This window comes from Apodemus sylvaticus, chromosome 6, assembly GCF_947179515.1.
Source record: "Apodemus sylvaticus chromosome 6, mApoSyl1.1, whole genome shotgun sequence".
Classification (NCBI taxonomy): Eukaryota; Metazoa; Chordata; class Mammalia; order Rodentia; family Muridae; genus Apodemus; species Apodemus sylvaticus.
The window spans coordinates 55,697,773-55,714,126 of record NC_067477.1 but is presented as its reverse complement, the minus strand read 5'-3'; the positions used below and the strand labels follow the sequence as shown (position 1 = coordinate 55,714,126).

Here is a 16,354-nt window from a genome sequence, read left to right as displayed (position 1 = left end):
GTAATTTGAATAGTGCATATTTTTATATTTTTACTCAATGATACCACAACTAGCAAAAAATTCTTTTTTTTAACTTTCTTTTGAAGTAACAATCATTATGTCATTTTGTTGAAACTGTGATGTTTCAACAAAATGACATAATGATTGTTACTTCAACAACACGAATGCTGGTTTTGGTAATTATAGAAAAAAATAAAAGCCAAAAATTGTAATTACACTATTGGTAATAGATAATAATACTTTCCCACTCATCTTAAATCTCTACCATGAGTGGCAATGAGCAAAGGAAACTTGTAGAATCCACCTCCAGTAGACATATAGGGTACCAAGTAGAGGGATGTGGTTGCCATCTCACAGTGAAAAATTCTGACCCCTAATTGTTCTTCTCTGAAAGAACTGCAAGGACAAAAATGGAGAAGAGACTGAAGGAAAGGTGTTCCAGTGACTGGCCCAACATGGCTCCCATCTCAAGGGGAGGCTTCAAGGCATGCCACTATTACTGATGCTATGGTGAGCTTACAGACAGTACCCTTGCAGGGCTGTCCTCAGAGAGGCTCAACAAGCAGATGATTGAGACAGAAGCATATACTTATACCCATTGGAGTGAAGTTGGGGACACCTGTGGTTGAATCAGGGAAAAGCTGGAAGAAGCTGAGGAGGAGCATGACCCCCATAGGAAGACCAATAATCTCAACTACACTGCGCCACCAACCAGGCTGCATACACTAACTGAGGCTCCTGACACATATACAGCAGTGGAGTGCTTGGTCTAGTTTCAGTGAGAGATTTGCCTAACCCTTGAGAGACTTGAGGCCCTAGGAAATGGGGAAGACTTGTAGGGGAGGGGCTGTCCTCTTGAAGATGGGGGGGAGGAATGGGATGAGGAACTATGGGAGGGCAGGCAGACAGAAGAGGGGGTAAGGATTGGATTGTAAAAAAAAATTAAAATAAAAAAAAAATCTCTACCATGAGTGAATAAGTGTGAGTCGATATTTAACAGTAGGAGAAAATGATTTCATTATTAAGCAACTTGAAACTTATTTTAATCAGTAATATATATTGATATTACGTTTTATTTTCACTTGCTCAATGAATTAAAAAAAACTATTCTGAGCCCTCATTTTAAAGATACAACTAATGTTAGTAGCATTAGTTTACAATTGCTTCATGGTCAGCAACATACACATACAAAGATTCTTTCTGGACTTTCCCCTTCATATTTTCAGTGTTGGTGGAGAAATTCCCTCTAGGAAAATGTTGTTCAGGATTTAAGGGAAACAATCTTAACAAGGCAGTTAGTGCAAACTGAAACAAATGTTATAAAGAAATTGGCTCTAGTGCTGGGCGGCAGTGGTTGTGCACACCTTTAATCCCAGCACTTGGGAGGCAGAGGCAGGCGTATTTCTGAGTTTGAGGCCAGCCTGGTCTACAGAGAGAGTTCCAAGACAGCCAGGGCTATATGGAGAAACCCTGTCTCGGAAAAAAAACAAAACAAAACAAAAACAAAAACAAGAAATTGGCTCTCACTGTCCACTGTGATATGGACAGCTGTTAAGAGTCTCAGGGAGATATATGCAATGTATTATTTTTGAGTCCTCCACATCACATTAATCAGAGGAAAAGTAAAAGCCATCTACTTAGATATAATATATACTAGGTCTGTTTTCAAACATAGGTCATGTATCTTGACAAATCCAAAGTATGCAAACATGAATTTTAAAAGATTAGAAAGGAAATTTGCCACTTGAGTATATCAAATGCATTCACAATAGGACAATCTTTAAATTCCAGGTTCTGAGGAAAGATCACATAGATTTTACTTCATACTTTATTCACTTTGGGTATTTTCACAGACCAGTCCCAGAGCTTCCTTTAGTATAAGATTTGTTTCTTGACTTCAATGTAGAGAAAACAAAACCTCATAAAAACACCTGATAGAATTATTTAGAAGATGTGAAACTTACAATAGTTACTACATTTCATTTAGTATAAATACAAATATAAAATATATTGTTAATAGATTCTATTATTATCATGCATTATTTTCATACTAAAAACTAATGAAAAATACATTGTAAGAGCTGTATATTTGGTTATGCACCAACAAGGTAAGCTCTTACTTACACCTCTTTGACCACATTTAAATTAAGGATGATATATGCTATGTCATAATAATTCTAGTAGATTGATAGATTAAGAGACTGACTGCTCAGAGAGCTAATTTGCCATGAGATGGGAGGCTCCTGGAGGTAGAGATGTGAAGTAGATTCATATGGTAAGTAAGCAAGCAACATGTGATGAGTCAGCACTTAAAATATTGCAGCCTTGGGAATCATTTTAAAGATTAGGAGTGATGCTGTAGGGATGGCGCAGAAGTTAACATCATTTGCTACTCTTTCAGACGAGAGGGTTCAGGCCCAAGCACCAAGAAATGGTTTACAATCATATGTAACTCTTGGTCTAGAGGATCTTACTCTCTCTTCTAGCCTCTGCAGGTACCAGATCTACCTGTGGTACATATTAATACATGCAGCCCAAACACTCATACACATGAAATAAAATAAACAATAAATTATCTTTTAAGACATCAAGGAACTAGATGATAGAAGCCCTATGATAAATATGCTCTATTTTGAAAGTTTAGAGCTTTAATATTTATTAATTGTTGTTGACTTAGCAATCCAAATGTGCTTTATGTACACTGACTTGTTTAATTTCATTAAATTTTATGCTAAACACCTTCTAAGCAATAGCTTTTAGATGCTTTACAGTTTGTTTTTTTTTAGTACAAAGGAATCAAAATCCCCAGCCACATAATTCCCATATAGTAATAACACACAATTAAAAAATCTAAATAATGTATAATTTAATTTAAATAATATATTCCATGTTTTTGATGGTCATTACTTTAGCAGGGAAATACATAAAATAGAAAAGGATTTCAGAGTCTGAGAAATTGAAAGACCTGGTTCAATCCCAAGGACACATAAAACCAAAGGGTAGGAGGCTAGGGAATATAAGAACTTCTGGATCACCAATATTTGGTACATTGCTTTAAGACTTCACATGCAGATTTAAAGTAAAAAACCAGAATTTACCATAACATAAGCAGCATGAAAGTTGTCACTGACTTCAACAGAGCAAATGGAAAGAATGATCTGAAAGTAAGCCTCAGAAAGTACACAGTCACCTCAAGACTGTGGCTGCGTGGGGCAAGCAAACTGAGCCATGGAGGAAGTAATGAAGAAAGAAGGACACCTTCAAAGGTAGGGATGGTCACATCCTAGTAGAGTAGTGACATTCTGAGATGCATTAGGTTCACCTTCTACACGTTATAACTTGCCATAGAGGATGTTTCTATATAATTATATACATAATATAAACTATATAGAATATAGAGCATAACAAAAAGAATATAGAATGTAGAATATAGTATATGATTATACATATATATGTTTGTATATAAAGTCTAAAATGGTATATGACCATATTCTCTTTACATGATTTAGTACTTTAAGTCACTGAATTTGATCATTTATTTGAGATCTGAGGATTTAAGAGGAATGTATCAATTCAGTGCAATTGTTTGTGAGAATGTCTAAGATTTCAAACCAACCAAACAAAAGGAAGTAAGTGCTGACAGAAATGACAATGCCCCTAAATGTCACCAGCATAACAAATACAAACCCAATTGTGTAATGTGTTGCGTCTATGGGTGGGGATGTTCATAGACCACCAATCAGTTCTTGGCCATTATCCATTGGGCTGTACCATCATATGTAGAAAATGTGGGTAAGAGAATAGGTTGTGTGGAATGAGCACAATTACTTGAGTAGGTACTAAAAAATAAATGTCTATGGCTAATGTTTTTGCGACTTTATTTGTAATATTTATTCACTGTAAGGTGTAATTTCTAAAGCTTCAGAAAAACTAACACAAATCCTAGATCAGCATACTTTTAGTCAATATTAATAGATTGTACTTCACTTGACTTTCTCCCTTTGACTTATAAGTTCTTTAGAAAAATTAACTGGAAAAGATTAAATATATATAATAAGTACTGTTGCATCTTAATATATTACATATATATTTAGAAATTTATATGCAGAATCATTTTAAATGATAGCCAATGAACATCTGTAGCTCTGTCGTGATGCTGATAATAGTATTCAAGATGATAGTAGCAGATGACACATATTTCCTGCAGTGAGTATATTTGAAAACAAAAGTAGAGAAAACATACTTATTTAATTAACAAGTATTTATTGTTTCAAGTACAGAAAATAATAGCAAGTCAGAATAGACCACTGAATTGATTGCAATTTGTATCAGAAAATGATGGATGAATGAATGAATGAGGAAAGAAAAGACTAAAACAAGTCACTATGTCATTGAGAATAGTAAATGATATATAGTATACTTTGAGGATACTTTATTTCCTATGGGAAAGTTACACTTTGGCTGAGCTCTTAGCCATTTACTGTTTTAAAACACTTAATTATTTTTGTTGTTTTTTTAATTGAACAATTTTTTACATATAATGTCTTTGGGTCAGATACACTATATCTATTCCTTACTCTATTTTTTCCCTATACCCCCTATCATGATTCTCTCCCAAGGGCGTGTGGTCTATTATTTTTAGTAATTTTTTGATTAATGATTTTATTTATTTACATCCCAAATGTTGGTCCACCTGGTTCCACCTCCCAGAGTTCTTTATCTCATTGGCCTTCCCCTGTGCTTCTGAGAGTGTGCTTGCCCCCATCATCCCTTACCAATGACACCAGACAAGGCAGTCCTCTGCTACATATGTGCCCAATGCCCTGGACCTGCCCATGTATGCTCTTTGGTTGGTGGCTTAGTCTCTGGGAGCTCCCAGGTGTCCAGGTTAGTTGATACTGTTGGTCTTTCTATGAGACTATCATCTCATTAGCAATTTCAATCCCTCCCCTAACTCTTCCATGGGGATCAATGACTTCAGCTCAGTGGTTGGTTGACCCTGAGATTCCACCTTGCACCAAACATAATGACTAAGATCAAAACTCAAGTGACAACACATGCTGGTGGTGAAAAGGGAACATTCGTTCTTTGTTGCTAGGATTAGAAACTCATACAACCATGCCGGAAATCAATCTGGCAGTTCTCAGAAAATTGGAAATAGTTCTACCTGAAGATCTAGCTATACCACTCCTGAGCATATACCCAAAACATGCCGTCTATTTTTAAACCCACAAAGTCCACTTAGTGCAACCTGTTTGTACATGGATGTAGGGCAATCCATGAGAGGCCTCTCATCAATCACAACACTGAAGAAACTAGATTTACCCTCTCCCTGTCACAAATAACTCTACAGAAAATGGTTGGCATTAATGAGCTTCTCTGTCACTACTGTTGAGCTTTGGCTTGGCTTGATCTTGTTCATATCTTGTCTGTACAGTCACAACCACTGTGAGTTGTGCCCAGCAAATACCATTTTCCTCTACACATCCTCTGTCACTGATTCTTACTGTCATTATCCTTCCTCTTCTATAATGACTGAACCTTGAGAAGAAAAAGTGTGAAATAGATGTCTCATTCCGAGGTAAGGTTTGCGGATTTTTCTTTCTGTTCACCAGATGTGAGTTCCTGCATTAACTAATCATCATATTCTGGAAATAGAAACTTCTGTGATAAGTATGAAGAAATTTACTAATGTATAAAGATAACAACATGGACTACTTTAGATCTTATCCCATTTAGGGCAGTAATTGTATGTTTTCCCCCTTGCCAGCCATATATGTATATACATGTCCTAGTTAGGGGTACTAGACATGAATCCTATCTTGTACAGTATAACTTAAATCCTTTCAGAAAGTGGTTAGTTATTTCCATATCATGTCACTATTGTATCAGGGAGCATATCTTGCCAGAGCAGTCATTATTATAGTTCAGTTAATCGCTGTATAATACAGATGATTACCCTTCTTTCATGGAAAATTTATAATGTAAATATTTTAGAAAGTTTCTGTAATTATAGATGTTCATATGGTTATTTAAAAGATCTTTAGTCTTAGCCTGGCGGGCAGTGGTGGCGCACGCCTTTAATCCCAGCACTTGGGAGGCAGAGGCAGGTGGATTTCTGAGTTCAAGGCCAGCCTGGTCTACAGAGTGAGTTCTAGGACAGCCAAGGCTATATAGAGAAACCCTGTCTCGAAAATACCAAAACAAACAAACAAATAAACAAAGACCTTTAGTCTTACTCATCTTCCACATGCTCTGTTCTCTAGCCTAGCTTGCTACCCAACTCTATTTAACCCTTCTCTTTCCTATATTTTTATTTGCCTCTTTATACAACTTGAATCATATCAAGCTTTATTTGAGGATTCCTACCCCAATGGCACTTACTAGAGTTCCAACCTCTATGTATACTACAAGTTAAACACACATATTAAAACATTCAAAGATATCATATGTATATGAGAGATAAAATGGTATTGTTTATATTTTGATGTCTGGGTTACATTATTCAAAATAATTATTTACAATTATTTACAGAACAAATACTTATCTGCAAATAATTTTTCATAACTTTTTTTCATTTAAGCTGAATAATAAACATCCCATTGTATAAAGGCACAGTATTTTTATTATACCTTCATTAAATGGCAGACATCCAGCTATTGCTATTCACTTGTCTTTGTGGATATTAATCAAATATCTCTGTAATAAGACATTTAGTTATTTATTGTATATGCTTAAGACTTATACAGAGGCAATGTGTAGTGCAGCTACTTCTAAACTTTTGTGGAATCTCCACAGTGATTTCTATAGTGGCTCCATCATTTTTCATCATCACCAGTAGTAAATTACTATTTCTGTTTATCTATATTGTCATTGGTCATTGTGTTTTGTTTGTTTTACCTTAGCCATTCTAACAGAGAAAAGGTGAAATCTCAAAGTAGTTTTAATGTGTATTTCCATGATTCTAAGGATGAGGCTACTGCCTTTGATCTGTGTACCCTCCACAACTTCACAACTAACCACTTATTGATGAACATATCACATACTTGAGTCATAAAACATGAAGAAGTCAAATTGGGATTGATCTGGAAGCTTTATCTCTACTGACTAGCTTTCTCAGCACTAAAAGTTGCAATGACTACTACTGGAAGAGAAAAGTAATCACCCTGCCATGGGTGAAATAGAGACATGAATGTTATGGAAGTAACACAACACTTCACAAGATGGAGCCCAGACCTAACACAGACCTGGGACCAATAAACTGTGTCTCACATGTCAATGGCCCTAAGTAATAACTTGTTATTACTCTGCTAATGGGACAAAGGTTTAAACCAACTCCTGATGACTTATTAATATACCCATAGATTAGTGCATTTCTCAACTTTCATAATTAAAGCTTATTATTACAACAAATGGTGATTAATAGATTTACAACTGATCGAACTGAAGAGAATAATTGTCCATGGAGTTATCACCCCTAACTATCAACATCATATGTGTGGTTCAGGGATGATTAGGAATAAGAATCAAAGCCAAAGCCAATGAACTACATGAAACATTGTTTTCTGGATACAACAGAATATTGGAAATATGAACTCACTGTGGCTGTAATAGCTTATCCAGCCCTGCTTGCGCTTAGACCAGACAAACTCCAAATGAAGGGGAAGGAGATGGTCAGGAATTCCCATTTGTACCGGAGGAGCTATTGATAATTGGTTGAAGCTATGAAAGAGAGGGTTGATTTTCTTTAAAGTTATAGTTCACTGTGGGTCCAACATGCTTACCCTAATGGCCACATGCCTAAGGGGCATCCATAGTGGGACTTGAGTTTTTATATAAAAATGAGGTTGCAAAGTTGAGTGGGTATGGGATGGGGAGGGTCTTCAATAAAATGGGTAAGGGACATGAAAATGTTGAAAATACAGTGTAGGGAATTCTTGAAATATTATTAAGATAGTTTTGTTTCTTTTTTTTTTATATTCCAGAGTTTATTTTCCTCCCAGTCTACCCACTGACTGTTCCACATCCCATACTTCTCCCCTGCCCCCTTCTCCATGAGGAGGATGTCCCCACCTCCCACCCCACTAGACCTTTAAACTCCCTGGGGCCTCCAGTCTCTTGAAGTTCAGGTGCATCTTCTCTGACTAAACCTAGGTTCAGCAGTCCTCTGCTGTGTATGTGTTTGGGGTCTCATATCAGCTGGTGTATGCTGCCTTGTTGGTGATCCAGTATCTGAGAGATCTCAGCCATTCAGGTTGAGACTGTTGTTCCTTCTACAGGAACACTCTACTCCTCAGCTTCTTCCAGCTTTCCCCTAATTCAATCACAGCGGTCCACAGCTTTTGCCCATTGGTTGTGTGCAAATATCTGACTCTTTCAGCTGCTTTTTGGGTCTTTTGGAGTGCAAGATAGTTTGTTTTGTTTTGTTTTGTTTTTTTTTGTTTTGTTTTGTTTTCTTGAAGAAGTGATTTTCTGACTACTGAAAAACCAAAATCTCTTATTTGGACACTAAGGGACACTGCTCTGTTGAACCTTTTGTTTCTTTCTCAAGAACATTGATTGACACAAAGTTTCTAATAAATTAGAATTCCAATATACGTGATTAATTTGGAAAGTATAACATGTCAGTTAACATAAGAGCAGAAGAGAAAATAGATATAAAAATCTGAAAAAAAATGAGAAGTGGTGCTCTAAATTTTCTCAGGATGTGAATCCTGTCAACTTATTGTTACTAATTTGTTTTGAGTGGAGAGATACCAAATACAAAACGGAAAGAAACAGAGATTGTTAAAGCAGAAGAAAAGAAGGATACAAAGAAAAGAGGGGAAATACATTGTTCAGAAGGTTGCCACTGTCTGGTTTATAGGCTATTTACCTTACCATCACAAACTGTGATAAAATATCCTCTAGATAAAGAATTCATTAGTAGTCAATATACTTATTATTGGATTGTATTCATGAGAGCATCAAGGAAAGTTTATGTCATTGTAATCTATATTTTGTTTAAAATGTCAGTCTATAACACCTATTATTTCAAGCTGACTTACGCCTCCATGATAAGATGCTTGAAGGTGCACAAGCTTAAGCTGAGTTTTCTATTACAAATGCTAATTTTTCCCATGGGTGTTGGTTAAATAACTGCATTGTTCAAGGGATCAATTTCATTTTGAAAGTATCTTAAAGTAATCTGTGTGCTTACTGTATTCTTTTTAAGTAATTTAGGTGAGATGATTTTAGTTCTCAATAGTTATGATTCCTTAATTATCTGTTCATTCTTTTAATTAGCTTGTCACAAAACTAGATCATAAGGATTAGAATGAGTTATATTTCATTATATTTGATATGGTTGGCCTTAAACAGTTTGTGCAATCTTACAGTCTAGATAGTATATATTAAATGGGCAGATCCTGGTAACTCTTTCATGTCACCAGACAGACACAACATGATATTACAAAACACAGGGACTATCTAGAAAGATTTTAGCTCATGGAAAGCTAAGATAGAATTTTTTATGTTTAACATGCAACATACACATGTTTGCCTGTGGTGTTCAGTGGCAAGTACAGATGAATGATCACAACCTCACTAATCTGTGTAAATTTATAGCACAGTTAAGCAATCATAACAATTTTAAGTGCCTCATAGATTATAAGGCTTTCTATATCTTCAACTGAGGAGAATTTGACATATTTATTAGATTTTGGTTGTAAAGGGCAATAATAAAAATCCTGATTACATCATAAATGGCTTGCTCAAATGCATAGGCTGTCTTCAGTTGTAGCTATTACTCAAACATCTGTTGGTTTTCACACAAAAGAGAGAATAACCTCTAGGCATTACCAACATGACTTGATTTTGTATTAGTTTAGCCTATTGTTTTTGGAGAGCATAAACATTAGTCTATGTCTTTAAAAAGTACCTTATGCTAACCTTCTTGGTTGTTTACGATTACAGCCCACACCAATATTCCCACAATGCACAGCAACAATCACATCTAGAAAAAATGCTTGTTGGAAGAATTACTGAGTAGAGGTGGACAGTCTAATCTCACGGCTGTGCAGTGTAGGTCCATTTGTATCTCAGAATTCTACTACAGTCCATTTTCTTTTTCAGAAAACTAGGCAAGAATGAAAATATTTCAATGAGCCATTACAATTCCGGAAGTGCATTCTAGAACTACCAGTTACTATAATTTCAGCTTTGATGCTGAAATATTTACAAGTATGTGAAAGCCAAAAATGAGTGCATTCATTCCTGAGACATTATGCTAAGCAGTACCAAGAGCACGTTGTTGTTCATATGTGAGTTATCATTTAAACTGTGCTACCCGGTTCTAATTTAATGAATAAAGTACATAATTTAATGAATAAATGAATATATATTTTATCCTTATTGGAGACTTCTAATTTTCAGATATGGAATTGTTACCATTGAGACACAAATAAAACTCTATGTTATTTCTTCAGTTTGAAGTTTATCATGGGCAAATAACTTTGTATCTTTTTTTTTAATTGGATATTTTCTTTATTTACATTTCAAATGTTATTGCCTTTCCTGTTTTCCCTCCCTCCTGGAAACCCCCTATTCAAGCCCCCTCGCTGCTTCTATGAAGTTGTTCTTTCACCCACCCAATCACCCACTTCCAGGCCCTCAATTCCCTACACTGGGGTATCTATTGAGCCTTCATAAGACCAAGGGCCTCCCCTCCCATTGATGCCTGAGAAGGCCATCCTCTGCTACAAATGCAGCTGGAGCCATGGATCCCCTCCATGTGTACCTCTTGGTTGGTAGGTTGGTTTCTGGGAGCTCTGGGGGACCTGGTTGATTGATACTGTTGTTCTTCCTTTGGAGTTATTAACCCCTTCAGCTCCTTCAGTCCTTTCTCTAGACCAGTCCACTTACAGCTTAACACCTTAATTTTTAAACACCCAGTCTTCGAATTATGATTAATTGGTAGTCCATGTAGGGGTAAAAGAGTGAGGAAATAGGAGTCAGTTGTAAGAGAAAGTGGCATTTCTTCAATTGCTTAATTGAAATTTAGTAAATCAAACATTTTTCAATTATAAATGATACATAAGTCAATTTTGTATTTCCCAAGAAATAGGAACTAGATAATTATCTTTTTAGTCAGGGTTTCACTGTGTAACCCTGGATGACCTGGAACTTTCTATATAGACCAGGCAAACTTGTATACACATAGTACTACTTCCCTGCCTCCAAGCGGAGGGATTTAATGATTGTGATAGGATACCTGGTCAGTAACAAACTTTTGAAAGTATCATGCTGCATATGACAGCTGAACATACTTAAAACTGTGAAAGCATGACTTCTAAAGCTAATATTCTTTTAAAAAATTTAAAGTGTGAATGTAGTTTTTTTCTTTTTTTTATTCTATATATTTTTTATTTACATTTCAAATGATTTTCCCTTTTCTAGACCCCCTACTCCCCGAAAGTCCCATCAGCCCCCTTCCCTCCCCCTGTTTTCCCACCCAGCCCTTCCCACTTCCCTGTTCTGATTTTGCCCTATACTGCTTCACTGAGTCTTTCCAGAACAAGGGGCCACTCCTCCGTTCTTCTTGTACCTCATTTGATGTGTGGATTATGTTTTGGGTATTCCAGTTTTCTAGGTTAATATCCACTTATTAGTGAGTGCATACCATGATTCACCTTTTGAGTCTGGGTTACCTCACTTATAAGAATAGAATCACATTTTCATGTACTCATATTCATGTGAAAATTTTCTCTAATACTTTTATCATTTATATTTTTCAAGAAAATAAAATTATAAAGGATATATTATATAATATGTTTTATGTTTTATATTCTATATGTTATGTGCTAATTATACATTATATCATATATGTCATATACATTACATATACATATGATATGTGATATGTCATATTGTGTTGATTAATTAATTAATTTCATCCCAAATGATGCCCCTCTCCTGATTCATTCTTACAGAGTCCCTCATTCCATCTCTCCTCCCTTTCTTCCCTGGGAGGGTGCTTCTACTCAGGTATAACAGCACCCTGGCAAACATCACCTCTACGGGGGTAGGTTCATGCTCTCCCACTGAGGCCAGACAAGGCAGTTCTGCTGGGGAAAGGATTCCTCAGTTAGGCTACAGTCTCCTCTCCAGTTTTCTGGAGACCCACAGAGAGATGGAGCTATACGTCTGCCACATACATGCTGAGGGGCCTTGGTACAGCTTGGGTGTGCTCTTTGGTTGATGGCTCAGATTCTAAGAGCTCCCAGGATTCGAGGTGAGTTGCCTCTGTTGGTCGTCCTGTGGAGTTCCTATCCTGTTTAAGGGCCTTCAATTCTTCCTCCAACTCTTCTATAAGAGTCTCCAACCTCTGTCCAATGTTAGACTATGGGTATCTGCATCTGTTTCAGTCAGCTGCTGTGCAGAGCCGCTCAGCGGAAGGTTATGCTAAGCTCCTATCTGTAAGCATAAAAGAGTATCATTACTAGTGTGAGGGATTGACGTTTACCAACAGCATGGATCTCATGTTGAACCTGTTATTTGTTAGTCAGTTTTTCAGTTTCTGCTCCATCTTTGTCCCCACATTTCTTTTAGAAAGGACAAATTTTGGGGCAAAAGTTTAATGAGTGGGTTGGTAGCCTTATCCATCCATTGGGGTTCCTGCCTAGCTATAAGAGGTCATCTCTTCAGGTTGCATGTCCCAGCATTAGGTATCTTGGCTGAGGTCAATCACAGTGACTCCTGGGAGCCTTCCTCATCCCCAGTCTTTTTAGTATTTCCTACAGATAATCCGCAAAGCATCCACAACAGTTGGAAATTTCTGTTCATCCTCTTTGCCCTCTGGTTATATGCCATATATCATATATTATCAGTTTTATTAGATATATTTTTATTCATATTTCAAATGTTGTCCTTTTTCCTGGTTCCCCCCATGAAAATCCCATAAGCCATCTCCCCTCCCCCTGTTCCCCAATCAACTGTTATTTATTGTATATTATATGTTATTTATTACTTATTATAAAGGCAATCTAAAGGAATGGTACAATTTATCAACTACTTCCTAAAATTAGATGCAAAGATAAAAATTAGAGTACTTGATCTAAGAAGTATATATGAAGCAGAAATGAAAGATTATAGGGAATTGCTGGCCAGCCATTCCTGAAACATTTCCAGAGATAGCTTGGTACTCTGAGTTTAGGGTCTTCACTTATAACTAACCATTTTGTCAGCAAAATCTGAGATCACCACAGGGTATACTCAATTGAAATGATTCTGGCTAACAAAACTCTCAGGACACCAATTCATAATACAATCTACAAATACATTGCCTGCTGGCTAATTTATAATGAAAAACATTGGTGCCAAACCAGCCAGTGTAGATCAGAGTAGTCTTTGCCAGTTTGTAAACCTAAATAAGAAATCAAAAATATACAAAATATTGATTTTTTAAACATTATTTCATGATAGAGAAGACCCAGGTAGATCAATACTTAGCATCTCTCAGTATGCCATTCTGGGGAATTTATGCCAATCTTTGGACTCACCCCCTAGGGATATCTTTGACAGTGGTAGCAATATCATTTGTTGGCATCAGAACTAAATCAATTCATTTTCAATTGTTTTTCAAACATTGTCACTGGGGCTATGGTGTAGTTCAATAAAATAGTGTGTCCAGCTTGAAATGTTACTGAGTTCATTCCTCTGCATTGCAAAACATAAATAAAAAAAGGGGGGGCTGAATTTTAGACTCCCAAATTGGATAGTCACTACCAGTTGCTTACAATTGCTGTTGCCTTCCCAAACATATAATTAGTTTATGGATACTGTCTATTCAAGCATTCAAGATTCAATGTTGTAGAATTCAACCTATGTGATCTTATTTCTTGTGTGAGTTTTGACCAAGGTTAGAAAATTCTGACTTAACTGATGTGCTGATCACTGAGGGACCATTCCTGTTTTTTGTCTCTTACATCATTGTTTTTTTTTTTTGTTGTTGTTGTTGTTGTTGTTTCTCGGTGTAGCCCTGGCTGTCCTGAAACTCACTCTGTAGACTAGGCTAGCCTCAAATTCAGAAATCCACTTGCCTCTGCCTCCCGAATGCTGGGATTAAAGGCATGTGCCACCACCGCTCGGCCTCTTACATCATTCTTAATGAGGCCTTTATTTTCATATTCAGAGAGCAGCTTCTAGTGCTCTCTGTACTAATTATATTTATCTTCTTCTACTGACCAACAGTCCTGTATCTCTCTGCACACAGACCTTATTCTAAACATGATAAAGAAAACATTTTGTTGAGTGGTAAGCAAAAAGCCCTCTAGATTTCAAAAAGTAATACTCACAGAGAAACAGTGTTTTCAGAAACTCCATTTTTATGGGTACAAGTAAAATTAATAGTATAAGCCATAACATAATGCAAAAGTTTTGGCATCCTGGCCATGCAGGCATATAACCATATGAACAAATACTGTAGATGTCGCAGAGAGAAGTGACTGAATCTGGGTGGATTTATTTTTATTTCTGCTTGCAACAGTAAAGTAATAGAAAATAAATTGTGATATGAGATAGAGAAGGGTTTTTTCATTTATGCAGATGATGGAAAAAAGCATTGAGGAATGAGTGATGAAGCTGAGAGTGAAACTCCAGTTTGCAATATTCATCCTTTAGTCCAATGCTTTATACAACTCCCTGCCTCACTTTGAATAATACAGGATAAGAAAAATGAATTTGTTTCTAATTATCATATTCATAAGTATGTGGAAGAGGTTGAGATTGAGTTTTCCATAAAGGAAGTATGTATCTTTGAATCTTTGAGGGTGGTCTCCATCATAGGGAAGGGATTGTGCACTCAATGCAGATGTAACTGTGGGGAAAGGCAGAAATATGTTCCAGGTGAACCATCTGTTCCAAACTACAGAACTAGATGGAGACATTCTGAGAGGTGATTAATGGTACACGTTCTAAATAGACAGTGGTCTTTTGAGTGGGGAAAACAGAAGCTTGAAAGTGTCTGGGCTGGAATCGTGTGAAAGGCAGGGATCATAGTGACAGAAATATTTTGTCTTTCTATTGACCAAGAATGTATCAACAAAGACTAGGGTTCTTATACAGGAAATGGGAAAAAAAGAGTAAAGGTGCTTATATTATACGTAGAGTAAATTATTGGAATAAGAGGAGGAGTATGAAAAGGTACATTGCTTGGGAGAACTGGAACTCCAGATATCTATCCATGAGGTGGGAAAGGGGGGAACAAATCAACATGGAGTCCTGAGGCAAAAACCTCAGAGCACCTGATGCTTGAGCCACTAGAAGGTAAAATGAAATGTGGGACGAGTCTACTTTCACCGAGTTTTTGATAATTGTTTTGGAAAAAGGAAACCCAGTATTATAGGTACAGAGGAGTAGATCTTAAGCATTGTACTGTATCAGAAAGGCAACATGACTGAGTCTAGAGAAGAAATGAGATGCTTGGTTCTGTGATGTGTGCATACTCCAACAGCTCAAACGCGGCATCACTAAGGCCGACTGTGTTCCCTGCATTGGCATTACTAAATTTTCACTTATCAGCCTCATGTTCACATTGGCAGGCCCTCTCTTACATCCCCGTTTGTCATTTTTCTCCCAGTAGCTTTCATGATAATTTCTTTTGAGATGTATCTTGAGTTGATACAGCATAATTAACTGGCACAGAGTGAAAATAACTTATCTAACAACACAGGCAGACCCCAAGGAACAAAGACGCCATTTACATTCATTATCTAAATAAAATGACACAAAAACAACAAGAAAGTTGTTTGTCCCCTTAAAATAGTTTAACACTTATTGTAATTTCATACTGCTTTGCTAATAGATATGTAAAGCATTCCTGGGGACTTTATGTCTGTATCGTTTTCTGCATATTTATACATTAGAAATTATACAGGCTATATTTATTTAGAAATACATTAAAAAGAAACAAGATTAGGTAAAATATAATACTTCGGAATAAAACAGCCATATTTATCTAAAAAATCAAACAAAAAAACCCAAAAACAATACAAAAAAAAAAAAAAAAAAAGAGCAAGAGGCCATTTTTTCTCCAGCAACTCAGCAGGCAGGAACAGCTGGGAGCACAGGGAACACAGAAGTGGCAGAACAGCTAGGACAGGGTCCTTAAGGGCTCCACCTGCACCCAGGAGCTGGACTGAGCCACAACACTCTTTGCACTGATCCTTCCTGGGGAGAACTGGTCTGCAGGAATTTATTTCACTCCCAGGTTTGGAGGTGAGACTGCCATTTTCTTTCCTGTGACTGAGCAGGCAGGTACAACCTGGAGTACAGGGAACACAGGAGTGGCAGAGCAGCTGGGACAGGGTCCTTCTGG

General features: G+C 36.7%; 1 protein-coding gene across 1 annotated transcript in view; it reads right to left on the bottom strand.

The window, feature by feature from the left end:
* Positions 1 to 16,354, bottom strand: part of Mdga2 (MAM domain containing glycosylphosphatidylinositol anchor 2) — a 788,307-nt gene that overhangs the window by 434,511 nt on the left and 337,442 nt on the right. The window lies entirely within an intron of this gene.